A 19819-nucleotide genomic window follows, 5' to 3' on the forward strand; every position below is an offset into this window, starting at 1 on the left:
GAGTGTAACCTTGTGTAAGGTAGGGCTTGGTCTATGAGGTAGAAACACTATGTGTGATACTGAGTAAGTAATTTATTTTAGGAATTAGACCTTCCTCTATTATAGGCAGTCATGAAAAAGTTCACAGGAGTCTTTACCTCTATGTCTGGTGGACTCGAAATCATGGTAGGTCAGCAGTTGGGAGGAAAAGTTGTATCTGAAGCAGCGGGGGTAAGGACAAACAGAACTTGTGCAGGCAACCTGGAAATCATAAAATCAATGGCATACATGATCTACAGAAGAAGGTACTGTCCTTTGCCATGAAGCTGCAAATGTGGCTGGCCCTGGACTTGGAGAAGCTCTGGAATGGAATCTGGCAGGGCCTAGAGAAGCTGTTGGTTCAGCTGGTCTCTACCAAAGCATGAACCAGAATCAGCAATGATCCTTGTGAGCTGCTGCAGCCATTGATGCAATACACTGATCAATGGGGATGAGAGGCTGCTGACACATGTATGCCTCTGAATCTTGCACAATCCTCTCTTATGCCAACCCCAGTGAAAAGCGATACAGGGGATTCTGGGAATTGTGTTTCCTACTAAGCTAACTGGACACAATATAAATTTACCACAAACATGAACAACACATGGTCCTTCCATCAAGTCTAGGGATGAAGGTTACAAGTAAAAACAAATAAATGCAATAAAGGGCATAATGCAGATTCATTTCACTAGAGTAGATGGGGCATAAGGAGAGCGGCCAAACCTTCTGGAGAGAAGTGAGATTTCATAGAAGGGAAAACTCTAAGGACATTGTAGACAGAGGAAAATGTGAGAGACAGGAAACCAAGGGCTGACAATCATGGCATTTTTAAAGAACCAGAAATAGTTAATAGGGACCAGAGCCTGGGGACAAAGGTGGGAAGACAAAGTTGGAGAAAATATGTAAGAACAAGACAATAGAGGGTTTCATAGGCCATATTAATATGCTAAGAAGTTAACCATGAATATACCTGATTCTGCTTTATGGTGGTTGATTTGAATTTTATATATTTTTTTTTCTTTCTTTTCTTTTTCTTTTTTTTTTTTGGGGGGGGGGGCGGGGTTTTGGTTTTGTTTCCCAGGCTGGGGGGCAATGGCGCGGTCTCGGCTCCCCGCAAACCCCCGCCTCCTGGGTTCAGGCAATTCTCCGACCTCAGCCTCCTGAGTAGCTGGGATTACAGGCACACGCCACTATGCCCAGCTAATTTTTTGTATTTTTAGTAGAGACGGGGTTTCACCGTGTTGACCAGGATGGCCTCGATCTCTTGACCTCGTGATCCACCCACCTCGGCCTCCCAAAGTGCTGAGATTACAGGCTTGAGCCACCGCGCCCGGCCCTGAATTTTATATTGTTATATTTTAAAATTGTTTTAATAGCTGCAATAGAAGGAGGAACCCTTCACGAATATGTAAGAAACCATATTGGAATACATGAAAGATGACCGACACAATTAACGTATGTGGCCAAATTCCCATCCTTTTGCACAACCCTCAAAATAAAGCTTCTGTCATTCTATTTAATTGAAAAAAAAAATCAGTTTGCAAAAGTATCTATTTAAAAACCTGTTCCTAATTTCATGTATTTATCAATGTCAATTATGGTTGATTTTATTTTTAATGACTCTGAATTTTAAACCAAACTCAGAAATAAAATTGGATATTGAGGCTGATACAAGATTACAATTTTACACACAAGTCTGTTTTCAAATTTTGGTGATAATGTCAATATCTCAGTGTTCTCATAGATTGGTCTTGTAATAAACTAGTTTGGACTCATCAGATAAATTATTATATAATACCAATTGATTTCAACTGTTTAATATGTTGAGGTTCGTTTGCTTTAAAGTTTATCACTGCACAAAATGGGAACTGAAAATAGCCAGCTGAGAAAATGGTGAGTCAATAAAGGATTTTAAGAGCAACGTAATATTTCATGCTGATGGTGATGTTAAAAAAAAATTGGAGAGAGACAAGTCTAAGGCACATTGTGGGGAGAGCTGGTCCTGTGACTTCAGAAAGTAGCCATGGGAATGGGAATAAAAGAATGATGTGGCAGTTATGAAAAAGAATCTATAGAGTTTAGAGACTATTTGGATGCAGAGAATGAGGAAGAGATTAAAGATGATGACTTCAGTGACTGAGCCTTTTGGATGGTGTCTTCGTTTTTCTCTACAAGTCTAGCACAGTAGTTCTCACATTAAAAATGTTCAGTAAACATTTTTTGAAGTATTAAAATACATGCCAAATAACAGTGCTTTGATTGGATGACAGTGCCTTGAAAAGGCCCACCCAACAGATTTTTATAATCCTACAGAGTGCCTTTTTTTTTCTTAGGGGTTTTTGTCAAAAGAAAGAACCTAGCTGTAATGACTGCATTTTTTTTTTTCATGGTGGCTTCTTCTGAATCAAAGGATGCCTTCTACTAAGAAACCTCTCTTTTGGAATATCCTTTTTATCCTATAACTTGGATAGCATATAAATGGAAATTTGTATTAGAAATATGTAGAGAGGCCAGTCACACCTATAATCCAGCAATTTGGCAGGCCAAGGAGGGCAGATCACCTGAGGTCAGGCATTCGAGACCAGCATAGCCAACATGGCAAAAACACAATCTTTATTAAAAATACAAAAATTAGCTGGGTGTGGTGGTGGACACCTGTAATCCCAGCTACTCTGGAGGCTGAGGCAGGAGGATTGCTTGAACCTGAGAGGCAGAGGTGGCAGTGAGCCGAGATTGTGCCACTGCACTCCAGCCTGGGTGACAGAGTGAGAAGCCATCTCAAACAAAAAAAAAATTTTATATATATATATATATATATATATATATATACACACACATATATATATACATATATATATAATTTTACTATTTAACAGATTAAAGAATATATAATGCATATTATAAAATATGTATAAATTATACATTTTATAATTTATAATATATAAAAATTATATAATTATATGTAATTATACTTATTTCAATATATATATGTAGGGAAAAATATTTGTTTTTGAAACAATTACAGATCACAGGAAGTTGTAAGAAAATGTACAAGGAAGCCCTGTGTACCCTTCACCAGGAGATATATTCTAAAAGTATATAGAAATTAATTTCCTAGTTCCAAGGATTTTTTTTTATATATATGATAACTGAGTGAGCCAGAGATATTAAGGGGGGAATAGCAATATTGACATGTTAATGATGCATTAGCTTTTCCCAAGAGCACCTAAGTGTTGCTATGTTTCTAAAGGTGTCCTGTGTGGACCAAAGTCAATGACAAAATCCTCACAAGAGTGTGGAACTTGAGATAGCAAATACATTTCTCTGGTATTTAATTAACTCTACAGAGCAAAAGGCAAGTAAAATCTAGGAAATCACAGCAATCACAGCTATTAGAAAGCATTGTTTAAATGCACACATGCATGTACGCATGCATACACACACACGCAAGCAAAATTAATTGCTGACTACATTTTAAATCTAAAATATGCTCAATTTCTCTTGTTCACTGCATTTCTAAGTGTCTTGGTCTTTTACTGGGTAAAAATATCAAATATTAACAAAGAGATTGTTCAAATTTTTGACAAAATTCATTTGAAATACATGACTAACGTATGATTGATATATGGTTTTTGGTGGGTTCTTTGCACTCAGATCTTCCTCCAACCCCAAACAGCTTCTTTGTCAGTGTATTTTCTCCCTCATAGTGTTTTTAGCCCTTCCTCTTCTCCCCATTAGTAACCAGGAACGTATCTGAAACACATGTGAAGGGGTCATATTCAATGCATTTTCTAGGTCAGTGGTGCTGTTTTACCTTCCATTTGTATAGCATTTTACAAGTCCCAATGCATTTCACATGCTTTATCTCATTTCATTAGTCAACAACCCTGTGGAGTAATTAATATTTTTTTTGTTTAGTGACATAGAAAGTTGAGGCTCAGGGTGATGGAAAGATTTACCCCAAAGCAAACAACTAGTTAGTAGCAAAGTCTGGATTAAGATGCCTGAATTTCTGCTTATAAGTCCAGTGATCACTCTTCCCTACCACAGCTATCCATGCTATTTGTAACCAAAATAACCTCAAATTTTCCAGCATTCTGGGACTACCCTCAGTCAATATTTCAATAAAATGGCTGGTTGCCCCAAAGCCCATACTCTGGGAAACTCAGCCTGCCCAAATTTCTCCAAGACTGATTAGGGATTTTCCTTACAATTTCCTGTTTCTACAGCCTTCTGAATCTCTGCTCTGCTTTGTCTCTTCAACTTGAGTCCTCTTTCTGGAGGTATTGCCAGGGTACTCTGCTCCCCCTACCAAAACGCTGGTGCAATTGACAGGTGCCTCTTCCAAGCTTGACCTGTAGACACTCATGCGTGTGCTCCTCTGTGTTCTTTTTTCCTTCCCAAGGGTTGGAGCAGTCACATTTTGGAAATCACATCTTGAGGATGGCGGAGATGACCTCTGACTGGGCTCATGAATAGTCATGTGGAAGACAGCCGTGCCCTGAACTGGGACACCCTGGATCATTATGTAAGTGAGAAATACATTTGTATATGCCTTAAATCACTTAATTACTATTTTCTTATTCCAACTAATTCAACCTTCATAACAAAATATTAAATTGAAGTGACTTCCTAACCAAAGATAAAGTTGTCTGCCTCAGAGGAATCCTAGCTTTCTCTTAGCCCAACCAGCTTTTTAGATAATATCTTGCATTCCCATTAGCTGTTGTAGGATTTTGTAGAATGTTGGAAAAAGCATAGGCTCAGAGTCAGACCGACATGGGTTCAAGTGTGGGTTGCGTCCTTTTTATGGGTGTATCATTGGACAAGTGGCGCAACCTCTATGCCACAATTTTGTTATTCATAAAGATGGGATATTTTCTTAGAATTATATACAACAGTATGTGTAAAATATTGTATTACAAGTTTTCTGATATATCTGGCACATGGCACACAACCAGTAAACAGTAGCTATACTTGTTAATCATGGAGTACATATTTTAGGTTTCCCCGTGGTAAGAAAAAGGAAAATAAACATTGTGGTTATGTTCTAAGAGAGACAAACTGTTGTGTGAGAGATCTCACCTCTAATGTGAGAAATATGATCACACAACTTACCGTGCTTATTTTCTTGCAAACAATGGTTTCTTTTCATTTTTTTCACCACCTGTACTCTTTCCTAACTTATTTCACATAGTGACACATTCAGTCCTTTACTATTCCAGAAGCTTTTATTTTCAGCCCTGATACCATGTTCATCATAAACATTTCAAACTTTTCATCGATCTAAACTCTGTTATAATTAGGAGGCAGTCGAAAGATCATTGGAATTATTAGTGCCTTCATTTTTCAGCCTCCAACAGGCAAGATGAAAATTTTCATGGAGGAGAAAAATTGAAATAATTCATGACAAGATGGCACAAATGTGAAAGATGTGATCATTATATGTTAAACCAGTTATGGCTGCAATTCAGCCTTAACAGCTTTCCCCCCGCTAAATATATGTTTAGAATATCTATTTTCTATTTTATAGTAAACACAAAAATGTATTAAAAATTTAAATAATCATAGATCATCTTACCATCTATTATTAACATATTTGTCTAATTACTTCCATTCTCTTTCTAAACTCACTCTCTCTCTGATGTTTTGTTTTATCTTCATTTCTGTTCCTTTCCAAATGTGAGTTCATACTATTTAGTTTTGCATTTTTCTTATTTCACTAAATATCGTGTAGTAAACATTTTTCCATCCAAGAAACATTTTTAGGTCTCAATTTACATTTCTACTGTTATACCACAGTAGCCATCTAAATTTGCAGTGAGAGTCAGAGAAAGTTTTGAATTCCTAAATTTTCTTTTGTGCCAGCCCTTCTGCAGCTGTGAGAAATGCTGCTTTTGTCAAAATCCTCTTGGCTCATATCACCTGACCCTCATTTATGCTACAGAGCTGGCAGTGCTACTGGCAGGATGGGGAATCCATGCCATTTTCTGGTGCTTACCCTCAGGGGTATTCTCTGGAAAATGGATACAGGGAGGGCTTTAGTTCATTACCACTAGCAGACAGATCTTTAACTTCTCCTTCAAACACTCATATGAAACACAGATGCCTTTTATGTCTTTTATCTAAGCTTTGAATTACCTTTTACTAGTCTTTCAGATAGCAAGATTAAAAAAAAATCCAAATACCAAAAATCCTAGACTAGAAGGTAATACTACCAAGAAGGGGTAATAATGATAACCTCATAATCTAGTGGCATGGGTATTCTGTCGAGATTTGGGACATGACTTAGTCCCTGAAATATTTAAAACCACAGATTGAAGCATTCTTGCAACATTGAGGGTTTTGGAACCCTCTAGGAACATTGAGGGCTTCAAGCTAAATGTGAACATGCATGTCTTATGGAAGAGGAGAGGGTCCTCTATTGCATTCAAGCTAGAAGTTGCAAAGCAAGTGTAGAAAGGAGTTTTTGGTTTTTGTTTATTTTTTAGCCTATAGTTTATAAGTTCTTTCTCTCTCCCCATAAAACACACCAGGAACACTTATTAAATTCATAACGCTGAATTGGCAACTAAATTTGTAGGAAAGGATGTGGAAGGGGGAGGTGAAAACCAAGGGATTCCAATTAGAAATTGCCCCTGCTACCTCATTCATCTCTTACAGCAAATAATACACGCAGTACTCAGGCTACTGAGGTCTCCAAAGAATGTATGTTTTTGTGTGGTTATCACAATTTAAAAAAATAAATTAAGTCATAAGCTCAGCAGGAAAGTGCTTAAAATTCTTGGGTTTTGTGGTCTTTATTGCTGTTCTGAAATTAAAATAACAAGACTTTTCTTGAATATGAATATATTATATATATATGTATATGTTCTGTTCATGTAAATTGCAAATGTAGTTTTCCATTTTGTTTTGTTATTGCCTTTGAATACTGATACAGTTTGACTATGTCCCCACCCAAATCTCATCTCAAATTGTTCCAACTCCCACAATTCCCACGTGTCATGGGAGGAACTCAGTGAGAAGTAATTGAATCATGGTGGCAGGACTTTCTCATGCTGTTCTCACAATAGTGCATAAGTCTCATGAGATCTAATGGTTTTTAAAAGAGGAGTTCTCCTGCACAAACTCTTTTTCTCTTTGCCTGATGCCTTCCCCATAAGATGTGACTTGCTCCTCTTTGTGTTCCACCATGATTATGAGGCCTCCCCAGCCATGTGGAACTGTAAGTCCAATAAACCTCTTTCTTTTATAAATTTTCCAGTCTCAGGTATGTCTTTATTAGCAGCGTGAAAAAAGACTAATATACATATTCAAAAAGTCCCTTCTGTGCCCCCTTTTTTATTGCATTTTCGGTTTTGGGGTACATGTGAAGAACATGCAAGATTGTTGCATAGGTACACACATGGCAGTGTGATTTGCTGCCTTCCTCCCCTTCACCTATATCTGGCATTTCTCCCCATGCTATCTCTCCCCAACTCCCCATCCCCCGCTGTCCCTCCCCTATTCCCCCCAACTGACCCCAGTGTGTAGTGCCCCCCTCCCTGTGTCCACGTGTTCTCATTGTTCAACACCCGCCTATGAGTGAGAACATGCGGTGTTTGATTTTTCTGCTCTTGTGTCAGTTTGCTGAGAATGATGGTTTCCAGGTTCATTCATGTCACTACAAAGGACACGAACTCCTCGTTTTTGATGGCTGTATAATATTCCATGGTGTATATGTGCCACATTTTCCCTGTCCAGTCTGTCATCAATGGGCATTTGGGTTGGTTCCAGGTCTTTGCTATTGTAAACTGTGTTGCAATGAACATTCATGTGCACGTGTCCTTATAGTAGAACAATTTATAATCCTTTGGATATATACCCAGTAATGGGATTGCTGGGTCAAATGGAATTTCTATTTCTAGGTCCTTGAGGAATCGCCACACCGTCTTCCACAATGGTTGAACTAATTTACACTCCCACCAACAGTGTAAAAGTGTTCCTATTTCCCCACATCCTCTCCAGCATCTGTTGTCTCCGGATTTTTTAATGATTGCCATTCTAAGTGGCGTGAGATGGTAGCTCAATGTAGTTTTGATTTGCATGTCTCTAACGACCGGTGATGATGAGCATTTTTTCATATGTTTGTTGGCCTCATGTATGTCTTCCTTTGTAAAGTGTCTCTTCATATCCTTTGCCCACTTTTGAATGGGCTTGTTTGTTTTTTTCTTGTAAATCTGCTTTAGTTCTTTGTAAATTCTGGATATCAGCCCTTTGTCAGATGGGTAAACTGCAAAAATTTTTTCCCATTCTGTTGGTTGCCGATTCACTCTAATGACTGTTTCTTTTCCCGTGCAGAAGTTGTGGAGTTTGATTAGGTCCATTTGTCTATTTTGGCTTTTGTTGCCAATGCTTTTGGTGTTTTGGTCATGAAGTCCTTGCCTACGCCTATGTCCTGAATGGTTTTGCCTCGATTTTCTTCTAGGGTTTTTATGGTGTTAGGTCTTATGTTTAAGTCGTTAATCCATCTGGAGTTAATTTTAGTGTAAGGTGTCAGGAAGGGGTCCAGTTTCTGCTTTCCGCACATGGCTAGCCAGTTTTCCCAACACCATTTATTAAACAGGGAATCCTTTCCCCATTGCTTGTTTTTGTCTGGTTTGTCAAAGATCGGATGGTTGTAGATACGTTGTGTTGCCTCCGAGGCCTCTGTTCTTTGCCCCTTTTGCTGTCACTCACTGATTACAAATAGAGAAAAGATGTAGAATGAAGTGGAAGTGGAAACTTGGGGTTCTTTTGTGTAGAAATAAAGAGATACGCATGCCATCTTTGGCTTTGTGGATTTACCTGCATAAGACACATGACTTTTTTTTTTTTTTTTTTTGCACAAAGACTGCCTTGGTCACAACACGTGGAGATGAGTTTAACAGAGTTGAGGGCTAAGTGTTTGTAGCACTCAGTGAAGAAAGGTGAGGATGCAGCATCTGCTGATGAACATGCTTCAACATGCTGTGTGGTTCATTTAGCCTCTTAGCGATATCTCTGTGGAGTGTCCTTCCTTACTTGTGAAGATTGAGGGCATATAGAAGCCAATTTTTAAAATAAGAAGAAAAGAAAGAATGTTCAAAGTTGTGTTATCTTCCCTCTGCTTAAGCATGATTAACCACTTGATCATCTAGGACTTTATAAACCCTGTTACTCATCCATTTTGACTGGGATAAATAGTTCTATAATGGAAGCATCAGATTTAGAAGATGCTGTGTTTTCTAATCCTACTCTAGAGGGGTAACATTTGGCATGGACAATTGGTACCTATTTTCATAGCATTCTGGCATTTTGGAGCCAAGAACAAAATTAAGAGATCAAGTCCAACTCAGTCATTTCTCATAGAAGGATGCAGAGGCTGTGAGAAGCATATACCCTGGTTAAAACGCTACCCCCTCACCTCCTGAAATGTTGTTTCCAAACTCCCCACCTGCTGTCTGTCTTTGGAGAATCTAGCATAGCAAGATACGAGTTTAAATCTTTGTAAGAGGCACTTTAATTAGTCCCGAGAGGAAATTTATGAAGGATAGGTATGTGCTCTCCTTGTGTGTGAATGTCGGTGTGCTTGTCTGAGTCATTTTCTATTTTAGACAAAGATTAACCCATAGGGTTTATTTGAATTTCAAAATGCTTACATATTCATAAATACTCTTGTAAGTCATCATTATCTAGAATATATATTACATGGCACAAGTTTCAAACAAACCATGGACTTCTTTACTTCTCTTAATACAGAATGACTGTAGTATCTGAACTTCACTATTGACTATCTAAAATACTTGAATATATTGTTTTTTTTTTGAAGATTAAATACAATCATGACTTTCAGAGGCTGGGTAGCAACTAAGAGAAAGGGTCCAAAGAAAAATTTTCCTTGACACCTACTAACCTTGATACTTTTCTTCAATAAAATGAAAGTTTTGGAGTTCATGAAGAGTAACTTTAAAGGTACGTGGTTCAGATGCTCCCTACGCATGTCTACCTGTCCTGCTTTGATATAAGGCTCCTTACCATGCTTATCTATCATTCATTCATTTATTTATTTTTGAGATGGAGTCTCACTCATTACCAGGCTGAAGTGCAGTGGCGCGAACTCAGCTTACTGCAAATTCCGCCTCCCAGGTTCAAGCGATTCTTCTGCCTCAGCCTCCCCAGGATCTGGGACTATAGGTGCATACTACCACGCCTGGCTAATTTTTGTATTTTTTTTTAGTAGAGACAGGGTTTCATCATGTTGTCCAGGATGGTCTTCATCTCCTAACCTTGTGATCTGCCCACCTTGGCCTCCCAAAGTGCTGGGATTACAGGCATGAGCCACCGTGCCCGACCCATGCTTGTCCACCGTATCATGCTGGATCTTAACCACACACAGTGATGCCCTAAGAGCGTTAACTGAGCAGCTGCTATGTTATTGCAGTTTCTCCTTGTCTAGATAAATGGGAAAAAGTGTTAAGTGGAACTTCACAAACATATACCATTAAATAATATAAAGCAAATAAATAGCATAGCAAGAGTATAAGTTTTGAAGCCAAAATAAACCTAGATTTGAATCTTACTTTGTTCCTTATTAGCTGTTGATACATGATAAAAATCACTTCTTCTTCTTCTTTTCATTTAAGTTCAGGGGTACATGTGCAGGATGTGCAGGCTTGTATTACATAGGTAAACGTGTGCCATGGTGGTTTGCTGCACAGATTATCCTGTCACCCAGCTATTAAGCCCAGCATCCATTAGCTATGCCTCCTGATCCTCTCCCTCTTCCCACCTGCAACCCTCTGACAGGCCCCAATGCATATTGTTCCCTACAATGTGTCCATGTGTTCTTATTATTCAGTTTGCACTTAGAAGTGAGAACACATGTTATTTGGTTTTCTGTTCCCATGTTAATTTGCTAAGACACTTATCCTTCTTATGCCTCAGTTTCCTCTCCTATAATATGGAGGTAATGATTAATGTGAGGATTAAATTGGATAATACACATAAAATACCTAACATAAAATGGGTTTTTTCCTCCTTTTTTGAGACAGAGTTTTGCTCTTGTTGCCCAGGCTGGAGTGCAGTGATGTAGTCTTGGCTCACTGCAACCTCCGCCTCCCAGTTCAAGCGATTCTCCTGCTTCAGCTTCCCAAGTAGCTGAGATTACAGGCATCTGCCATTATGCCTGGCTAACTTTTTGTATTTTTAGTAGAGACGGGGTTTCAACATGTTGGCCAGGCTGTTCTCAAACTCCTGATCTCAGGTGATCCACCCGCCTCGGCCTCCCAAAGTGCTGGGATTATGGGTGTGAGCCACTGCGTCTGGCCCATAAAATAGTTTTGAATAAATTTGCAGAGGCTAACTAAAAATTCTTAGTACTGTGGATGTCTGCAATTCCATGGCTGTTTAGATTTGGAGAAGTGATGCAGACAAAATCATCCTCAATGACCTTTGTCCCTTTAGCATTTAAAGGAAGAGATCAGTTACGCTGTCTGCAGTACAATCATCATTTCATTTCTCTTTGGCCTGCATAAGCTGCTTTCTGAGCCAGATAACAGTAGAAAACTGGAATCCCATGCTGCTTGGGGCAGCACTCTAAATGGTCACTTGGTATCCTCAGAAGCAGACAGGTGACTGTATGAAAATAACTTCTACTCCCCAATGTACATATAAAACAAAATAAGCTAAGTTTGAATAAGGCAACATAGACAACTTCCTTATCATGTTAATATCTTTCTTTCTTCACTAGAGAATTTCTTATGCTATAAATTCTAAACTCCCTGTGGGAAGAAGCTGCTGCTTTTTTTTTTTTTTTTTTTTTTTTTTTTTGATACCGTGTCTCACTCTGTCACCCAAGCTGGAGTGCAGTGGCACAATCTTGGCTTACTGCAACCTCCAGGTCCCAGATTCAAGAGAGTTCCCTGCCTCAGTCTCCCAAATAGCTAGAACTACAGGCACGCGCCACCACGCCTGGCTAGTTTTTTGTATTTAAGTAGAGACGGGGTTTCACCATATCGGCCAAGATGCTCTCCATGTCCTGACCTCGTGATCTGCCCGCCTCAGCTTCCCAAAATGCTAGGATTACAGGCATGAGCCACCTTGCCCGGCCAGGAAGAGGCTGCTTCTTATTGCACAAGGATAGCATCTAATAAGGACTCACAATCAGATAGTCCTAGACTTTCAGAGTTAAAAGCATCCTGCCTTGCACCCAGGAAGCCCATTCCATGGCTTCTCCAAAGGATTGGTTTGTTAGAAGAGGGTAAATGCCACGTGGGTCATGTTGAGTAGTCCTGGTTGTTAGAGAGTACTTTTGCATGTTGACTCAAATCTTTATCTCTGCTTAATTATTATCTACCTACTTATCAGCCCTCTGAAGAAACACTTGCTGAACAACAGAGGCCAAAACCAAGGGGGTATCCTGAGCACATGTGAGAAATCCTGTCAGTAGCACTAGATTAGGGCTCTAGTTACTGGTGCAAAATTCAGAGAAACAATACCTGTTATGCTATGTTTGTCTCCTTTGTGTTTAAATCAGCTTGTTCTAGTTGTGGCCATTGCAATGTGGGTGTCTTTCTTCCAGCCAGTGCTCACCTAGAGAAATCATTTACCTCTCATGTGGTAAATGTCTTGTATTACTAAAAAGTTATTTTGCCTGCAACAAACCCAACTAAGAACGGTTCAATAAAGACATTGATTTTCACATAGAACAAGATATCTGGAGGGTGGTAATCCACTGCGTCATCTGTAGTGTTCTGGATTTTTAAGGCATCATCACATCATGGCCACGAAGTCAAGGAAAAAAGAAGTCCGGAGGGAGCATTGCTTCACCTTATCTGCCCTCTTACCAAGTTAGCAAAAGTTTTCCAAGTGAACCCAGAGATATTATTTTGTATCTTGTTGACCAAAAAATGTATTGCCTGCCAAGTGTATAGGCAAAGAGGCATGACAAATTAACACTTAAATTTCCCACATTTGTAATTCAATTAGGTCAAGAGGAAATGGGTTGGAAGTGGGTGTGAGTTTGTGAGTCAAAAGGATCTGCACACATACCTCAAAGACTATCCTTGATCACATCATCTAAGTACACACTCCTTCATACGCACTTGCAAACCACTTACAGTCCCTGTATGGACAAGCTCTTGGCTTCTTGATAATACTTGTATATGATTCTCTTATGTTCCCAACTGATTATATATCTGGGTCATCTCTTTAGGAGCTGAAAATAGGTTTAATAATATCTTTAAATTGTGTGAAATGACACAATTTTCCAAGCTTCCAACCACATGTCATTATTTGCTTTACTGCAGGGCAAGGATTTTTACTTTCATTTTACAGAGAATTTGAGACTCAAAGAGATTATATGATTTACTGAGTTGGGCATGATTTATACCCAAGACTAGCACTTTTGCATTCTGACTTAAGTCAGTGATTTCTCAATGACTTTATGTTATGAATTATATACACACAGAGATATAAAGAAAGATCTAACAAAGCTAAACATCCTTACAACACTATGGCATAGCTACATACAGTTATACAAGATTGATCTAAACTTGAACGGTCTGCCATCTTCGTTAAAAATTCCTGAAGCCTATCCATAGATAATGTGCAGCATGACTATATAAGTTCATATCCTGACTAAATCACTTAAAAATTAGCTATCAATAATTTCCTCAGAACACCAGTAAAAGAACTTTTTTTTGGCAAATAAGGACTTATAGTTAACCCAGTGAATAAAAATGATATTGTAGAGCCTGGAGCTTACTGGGACATAAGAGACTGGAGAAAAAGGTACAAGGTGTACCCACATTCATAGGATTAATATTTCTCTGAATGTAAGGAGGTGAAGGAAAAGGGCAAGAATTAAGGCTGTTAAAACATAATATTGAAAGTATATACTTAGTAGTCAAGCAAGAAACAATGAACATTTATATAACATTGTTTCTTTGGCAACAAAGAAAATATTAACTTCACTTTCATTAAACTATTACTTTCCATTTTCTTAACATGAAAAAATCAAATAAGATGGAGCCAGTCATAGAACTTGAGGTAGAAAACAGAAGGAGTATGGTTTCTTGGGAAGATTGTCCTTAGCCACCTGTTTTGTTGTTGTTTGTTTGTTCATTTTTGAGACACAGTTTCATTCTGTTGCCCGGGCTGGAGTGCAGTGGCATGCTCTTGGCTCACTGCAATCTCTGCCTCCCAGCTCAAGCAATTCTCCTGCCTCAGCCTCCCAAGTAGCTGGGATAGCAGGTGTGCCCCACCACACCTGGTTAAATTTTGTATTTTTAGTAGAGACAGGGTTTCATGATGATGGCCAGGCTGATCTCAAACTCCTGACCTCAAGTGATCCACCCACCTTGGCCTCCCAAAGTGCTGGGATTACAGGGGTGAGCCATTGTGCCCAGTCACCACCTGATTTTTTTCTACTCCCTTCTTTTCTGCTTTTAATCACTCCACATAGTCTGTCACCTGTTTTTAGCAATTATGGTGTCTACCATATTCCACATATTATGAAAGAATTGGGACTTTAAAGATCACTCTTAAGCAGCTCATCATCTGGTGAGGGAAATAATGAATGGGCAACAAAGACTGCCAAGTGCCGCTGGAAGAGTTTACTGTGGTATGCATAGGGAATATGCAAAATGGCTTGAGGAATAAATCAAGACCTTCTAGTAGGAAGAATGTTTTCAACAGTTTTAATCAAGAATTTTTCTCCATTTTTTTTGATGTTTGACTGCTGACAACTTTGAAGTTACATCCGTCTTTCATCCCCTTCAGCTCACATTTGGAGAAGCCTGTAGTAAATCCCAGCTATCCCCTTCTTTGGTAATTGTGGGAGTTTCAAATCATGCAAGTCCTGCTCACGAGGAGAATCCTCCCTCAAGTCCCGCCACCTAGCCACAATAAAAACCCCAAGCTGGTCTCCCCCTTTTCGCTGTTGAAGCCATTATTTGACCAACTTGGAAAGCCTGCCCTGCTGTCCCCAGGAAGTCTCATTATATGCATTATAAATGTTTTCATACCCTCTTGGTGTGTATGTGGTATCATCTGTCACAACATCAAAACTGAATTTTGGATGGTGCTTGTTTTATGTCTGCAGAATGGCCACAATGGGAACTTTATTGAGGTATAATTTACGTACTATAAAATATACCCTTGCTAGTGTATAATTTAATAGTTTTTAGTAAAGTTACAGAGTTTTACGCCCATCACCAAAATGAATTTTAGAATGTATTTATTACCCCAAAAGAGCCTGTGAATGTGTTTGTAGTCAGTCCCTTCTCCGACCTTAGCCCTAGGTAACTGCTCATCTGCTCTGTCTCTATAGATTTGCCTCTCCTGGACATTTCATATAAAAGGATCCATACAAATGTAGTCTTTTATGCCTACCATTTTTTCTGTTGACATAATGTTTTGGAGATTATGCCATGTTGTTGCATGTATCAGTCATTCTTTCCTTTTCATCACTGAATAGTATTCCGTTGTAGGGATATACCACATTTTGTTTATCCATTCAGCAGTTGCTGGACATTTGTACTGTTTCCACATTTTGGTTATTATGGATAGCATTATTTACATGAAAATGTTCGTATGGGCATGTGCTTTAACTTGGGCTGACACCTAGGCACAGAATTGCAAAGTCACTTGGTAAATTTATGTGTTACTTTTTAAGAAACTGCTAAAAGGTTTCCAAAGTGGTTGTACCATTTTAAATTCCCACTAGCCATGTATGAACATTCCATTTGCTGCACATTCTGGTTAACCTTTGTCACTGTCTGTATTTTGGATTATGGTTAACTAGTGGGTATGACATTATATCTCATTTGTCTTGGATTTTCATTGTCCTAATGATTAATGACACCAAGCGTCTTTTCATGTGCTTATTAGCATTCATCCTTTTTCGTGAAATATCTATTCAGATGTTTTGCTTGGTTTTTTATTTCTTTGTTTTTGTTTGTTTAGTCAATAAGTCTATTGTCTTTATCTGAAAAATTCTCACAGAAAATTGTTCGGTTGAGCCCTAGGCAGCCTACTCCTGAGCTCTGAAGACACTTGTCTTCTTTTGAGCTACCTGATACTTCTTCTGGGCAAGGGACATTTTCAGATGGTTCCACTTCTTTTTTAAAACTTCTTTCTTGGGCTGCTTCTCGTCGACTGGTTTTTCTTATACAGCAGCATGAGGTTTCTTCTATATCTCCTTCAAGTCTGGAGTTACGCTGTTCTTTATGTCAAGAAAAATGTTTGCTGTAAGCGTCTTCGTCTTTTTTATGAGGTAACACATATAATCTACAGCATTCTGATCCACGATGTGCTTCTGATGTACTTCTGCATTTTCTTGCTTTCAGAATCATAACCAGGAAATTGTTTAGTATTGTGAGTAATCGACAAACCTCTGTCCACAGTTCTTTTCAGGGCCCCAAAAAGTTTTATGCCCATCACCAAAATGAATTTTAGAACGTATTTATCACTCAAAAAGAGCCTCTGAATGTGTTTGTAATCAGTCCCTTCTCCGACCTTAGCCCTAGGTAACTGCTAATCTGCTCTGTCTCTATAGATTTGCTTCTGGACATTTCATATAAAAGGATGCATACAAATGTGGTCGGTAGTTCTGGGAAGACCTGCATCCAAATAGCAGGTAAAGGCACCTGGCTGACCATCAATGGTTCTTACATTGTCTTCATCTCTAGTCATCGCCACTTGGACTTCTTAGATCTTGTCCATGCCAAACCTATTGACAAGTCTGCAGGCCAGCAGGAGGCCAGTACAATATGCTGTAGCATAATTTGTCAGGCCAACCTTCACATCATATTTTGGCAGTTCATATGCATAAGCTGCATACATTATCATATTCTCTCCTATGTGGGCATAAGCAGTCTGACAAATGGTACCTCTGTTTGTTACACTATCATACTATATTTAGGCGTGCTGTACTTATTTTTATCCTATATCACCAAGTATTTCTGAGCACAGTAATCAGTTTTACCTATCATCATATTCTACGTTTCACTTGGTATCTCTTAAACTAGGCCTTACTCTTGACAACTTTAACAAACCCCATTCTGAGAAACAGAAGCTCATAACTGTGGCTCAACACAGACCTACAGTTGGGGTGGGAAGACGGCCTTTTACCTGTTTTGTTTGTCTTATTAAGTTGTAAGTGCTCTTTATATATGTTGGATACAAGTTATTTATCTGATATCTCATTTACAAATAAGCTTTTACTGTTATGACTTGTGTTCTCATTTCTTAACAATGTCTTCTGCAGTTCAAAAGTTTTGAATTTTGAGGAAATCAAATTTGTCAATATTTTATTTTATGGATTGTGCTTTTTAGGTATCATACCTAAGAATGTGCTGCCTAACCCAGGATCATGAAGATTTTTCTCCTTGTTTTCTAGAAAATGTATAGTATTAATATTACGTTAATTAATTAGTTAATTAATATAAATTAGTTAATTAATATAAACTAGTTATATTAACTAATTAATATAATTAATTAATATAAACCTAACTCTTACATTTAGGTTTATAATCCATATGAATTTAACTGTTTTGTAGGATGTAAGAAGAGTCTAAATTCATCTTTGTGCATGTTGTTACCTAACTGACCCCGAACCATTTCTTAAAAAGCCCATCATTTCTCCCATTGAATAACCTTGGTTAGAAATTAGTTAGAAATTGATTGACCTTAAATGTAAGGGTTTATTTTTGGACTATCAATTTAGTTTCACTGATTTGTACAGTTGTTTCTCAACTTGTTATGGAGTTACATAGTAATAAACCCATCAGTTGAAAATGTCATCAAGTCAAAAATGAGCATTTTTGATGGGATGCAAAAACACGAAACGTGATACACCCAAAATGCTGACCACATAGTTCCCTGTAGAGTATTCATTGTCTGCTCTTGCGATTGCATGCCTGACTGGGAGCTGAGGGCTGTCATCACTGCCCAGCATTGCAAGAGAATATTATACTGCGTATCACTAGTCTGGGAAAAAATTCTAACTTCAACATTCAAGGTATGATTTCTGCTGAATGCATATTATCATTCCATTGTAAAGTAAAAAAAAAAATTACAAGTCAAACCATTATAAGTTAGAAACCATCCATTGTACTAGATTATTTTAGCTTGACAATAAATTTTAAAATCAGAAAGTGTAAGTTCTCCAACTTTGGTTTTTTTCCAAAACTATTTTGGCTACTCTGACTCTTTTGCATTTCCATGTAGATTTTGAGACTACTCATTGGCAATCATTCTTGCTAGGGTTTTGTCAGGTACTGCATTAAACCTATATATTAATTTGAAGAGAATTGATATCTTAACAATATTGACTTTTACAATCCATAAACAAGGAATGTTTATCCGTTTATTAGAGCATTTCATGTTTTTTTCAGATGTGTTTATAGTTTTTGGCACTTAAGTCTTGGATTAATTTTGTTAAATTTATTTCTAATTAGTTTATTATTTTGATTCTATTATGATTGGAATTGTTTTTGGAATTTCATTTTCAGACTGTTAAGTGCTAGGACATGGAAATACAACTGATTTTTGTATATTGATTTTGTATTCTGCAAACTTACTAGTTTATTAGTTCTAGTGGTGTTTTTGTAGATTCCTGAAAATTTTCTTCATACAGGATAATGCCATCTACAAAATAAGAAAAGTTTAATTCATTCCCAATCTAGATGCCATTTATTTTTATTGTCTAAATGCATTGGCCAGAACTTCCATGAATATGTTGAATACAAGTGGTAATGGCAGACCCTTGGGTTGTTTCCAGTCTTAGGAGGAAAGTATACTATTTAGCAGGATGTTAGTTGTAGGTTTTCTGTAGAGATCTTTCATCAGGCTAAAGAAGTTCATTCCTATTTCTACTTCGTTGAGAGTTTTAAATCATAGATGAGTGAGTTTTGTCAAATGCTTTTTCTGACTTGATTGAGATGGTTATGTATGTTTGCCCTTTAACCTATTAACGCGATATATTACATTAATTGATTTTTGGATGTTAAAGCAATTATGTGCTCCTGAAATACAGTTACTTGATTATGCTATGTAATCCTTTTTACTTAATTGCTGGATTTCAGTTGCTAAAATTTTGTTGAGGGTTTTTATACCAATATGTTTTTCTCTTACTGTGATATCTTTGATTAGCTTATATAACAGGGTAATACTGGCTTCTCAGTATGAGTTGGAAACTATTCCCTTTTATTACCTTGAATAGTTTGTGAAGTATTGGCATTAATTTTTCTCTAAAGTAATCCAGGGATTTTAACCAGGGGAGCGTCTGGGCCTAGTTGTTTCTTTTTTTGAAAATCTTCTAGTTGTTAATCCAATAGTTTTGCTTGTTATAAATCTGTTCAATTTTCTGTATCTTCTTTTGGCATTCATAGTAATTTGTGTCTTTCTAGATGTTTGACCATTTCATCTTAGTTACCTAATGTGTTGGCACAAGTTTCTTCATAGCATTCCCTTTGTTTTAGTGTCTGTAGAGATTGTGTGATGTCCCCTCTTTAATTCCTGATTTTGGTAATTTATATCTTTTCTCTCCTTTTTTCCCTCTTAGCTAGTCAATTTTGTTGATTTTTCAAAGGACCAACTCATGGTTGCATTAGTTTTTCTTTAGTGCTTTCTGTTTCAATTTCATGGATTTCTGTTTCTTTCTTTCTTGTTTTTCTTTTCTCCTGGTGTATTTGCGCTTAATTTGCTTTTCTTTTTATTTTCTTAAGGTGGAATGTTAAGTTATTAATTTGGTATGTTTATTCTATTCTACTATCAGGTTAAAGATACAAACAGCTCT

General features: G+C 37.7%; 1 long non-coding RNA gene across 3 annotated transcripts in view; it reads left to right on the forward strand.

Moving 5' to 3' along the window:
* LOC116529739 overlaps positions 1 to 19819 on the forward strand; it is a 328070-nt gene that overhangs the window by 283606 nt on the left and 24645 nt on the right. For all 3 annotated transcript variants that reach the window (XR_004259643.1, XR_004259642.1, XR_004259644.1), the window contains one exon: positions 4424 to 4546. This is a non-coding gene — a long non-coding RNA (uncharacterized LOC116529739). The remainder of the gene's footprint in view (positions 1 to 4423; positions 4547 to 19819) is intronic.

The sequence above is a fragment of the Sapajus apella genome, unplaced genomic scaffold, assembly GCF_009761245.1.
Source record: "Sapajus apella isolate SASKATOON/1434 unplaced genomic scaffold, GSC_monkey_1.0 scaffold63, whole genome shotgun sequence".
NCBI lineage: Eukaryota > Metazoa > Chordata > Mammalia > Primates > Cebidae > Sapajus > Sapajus apella.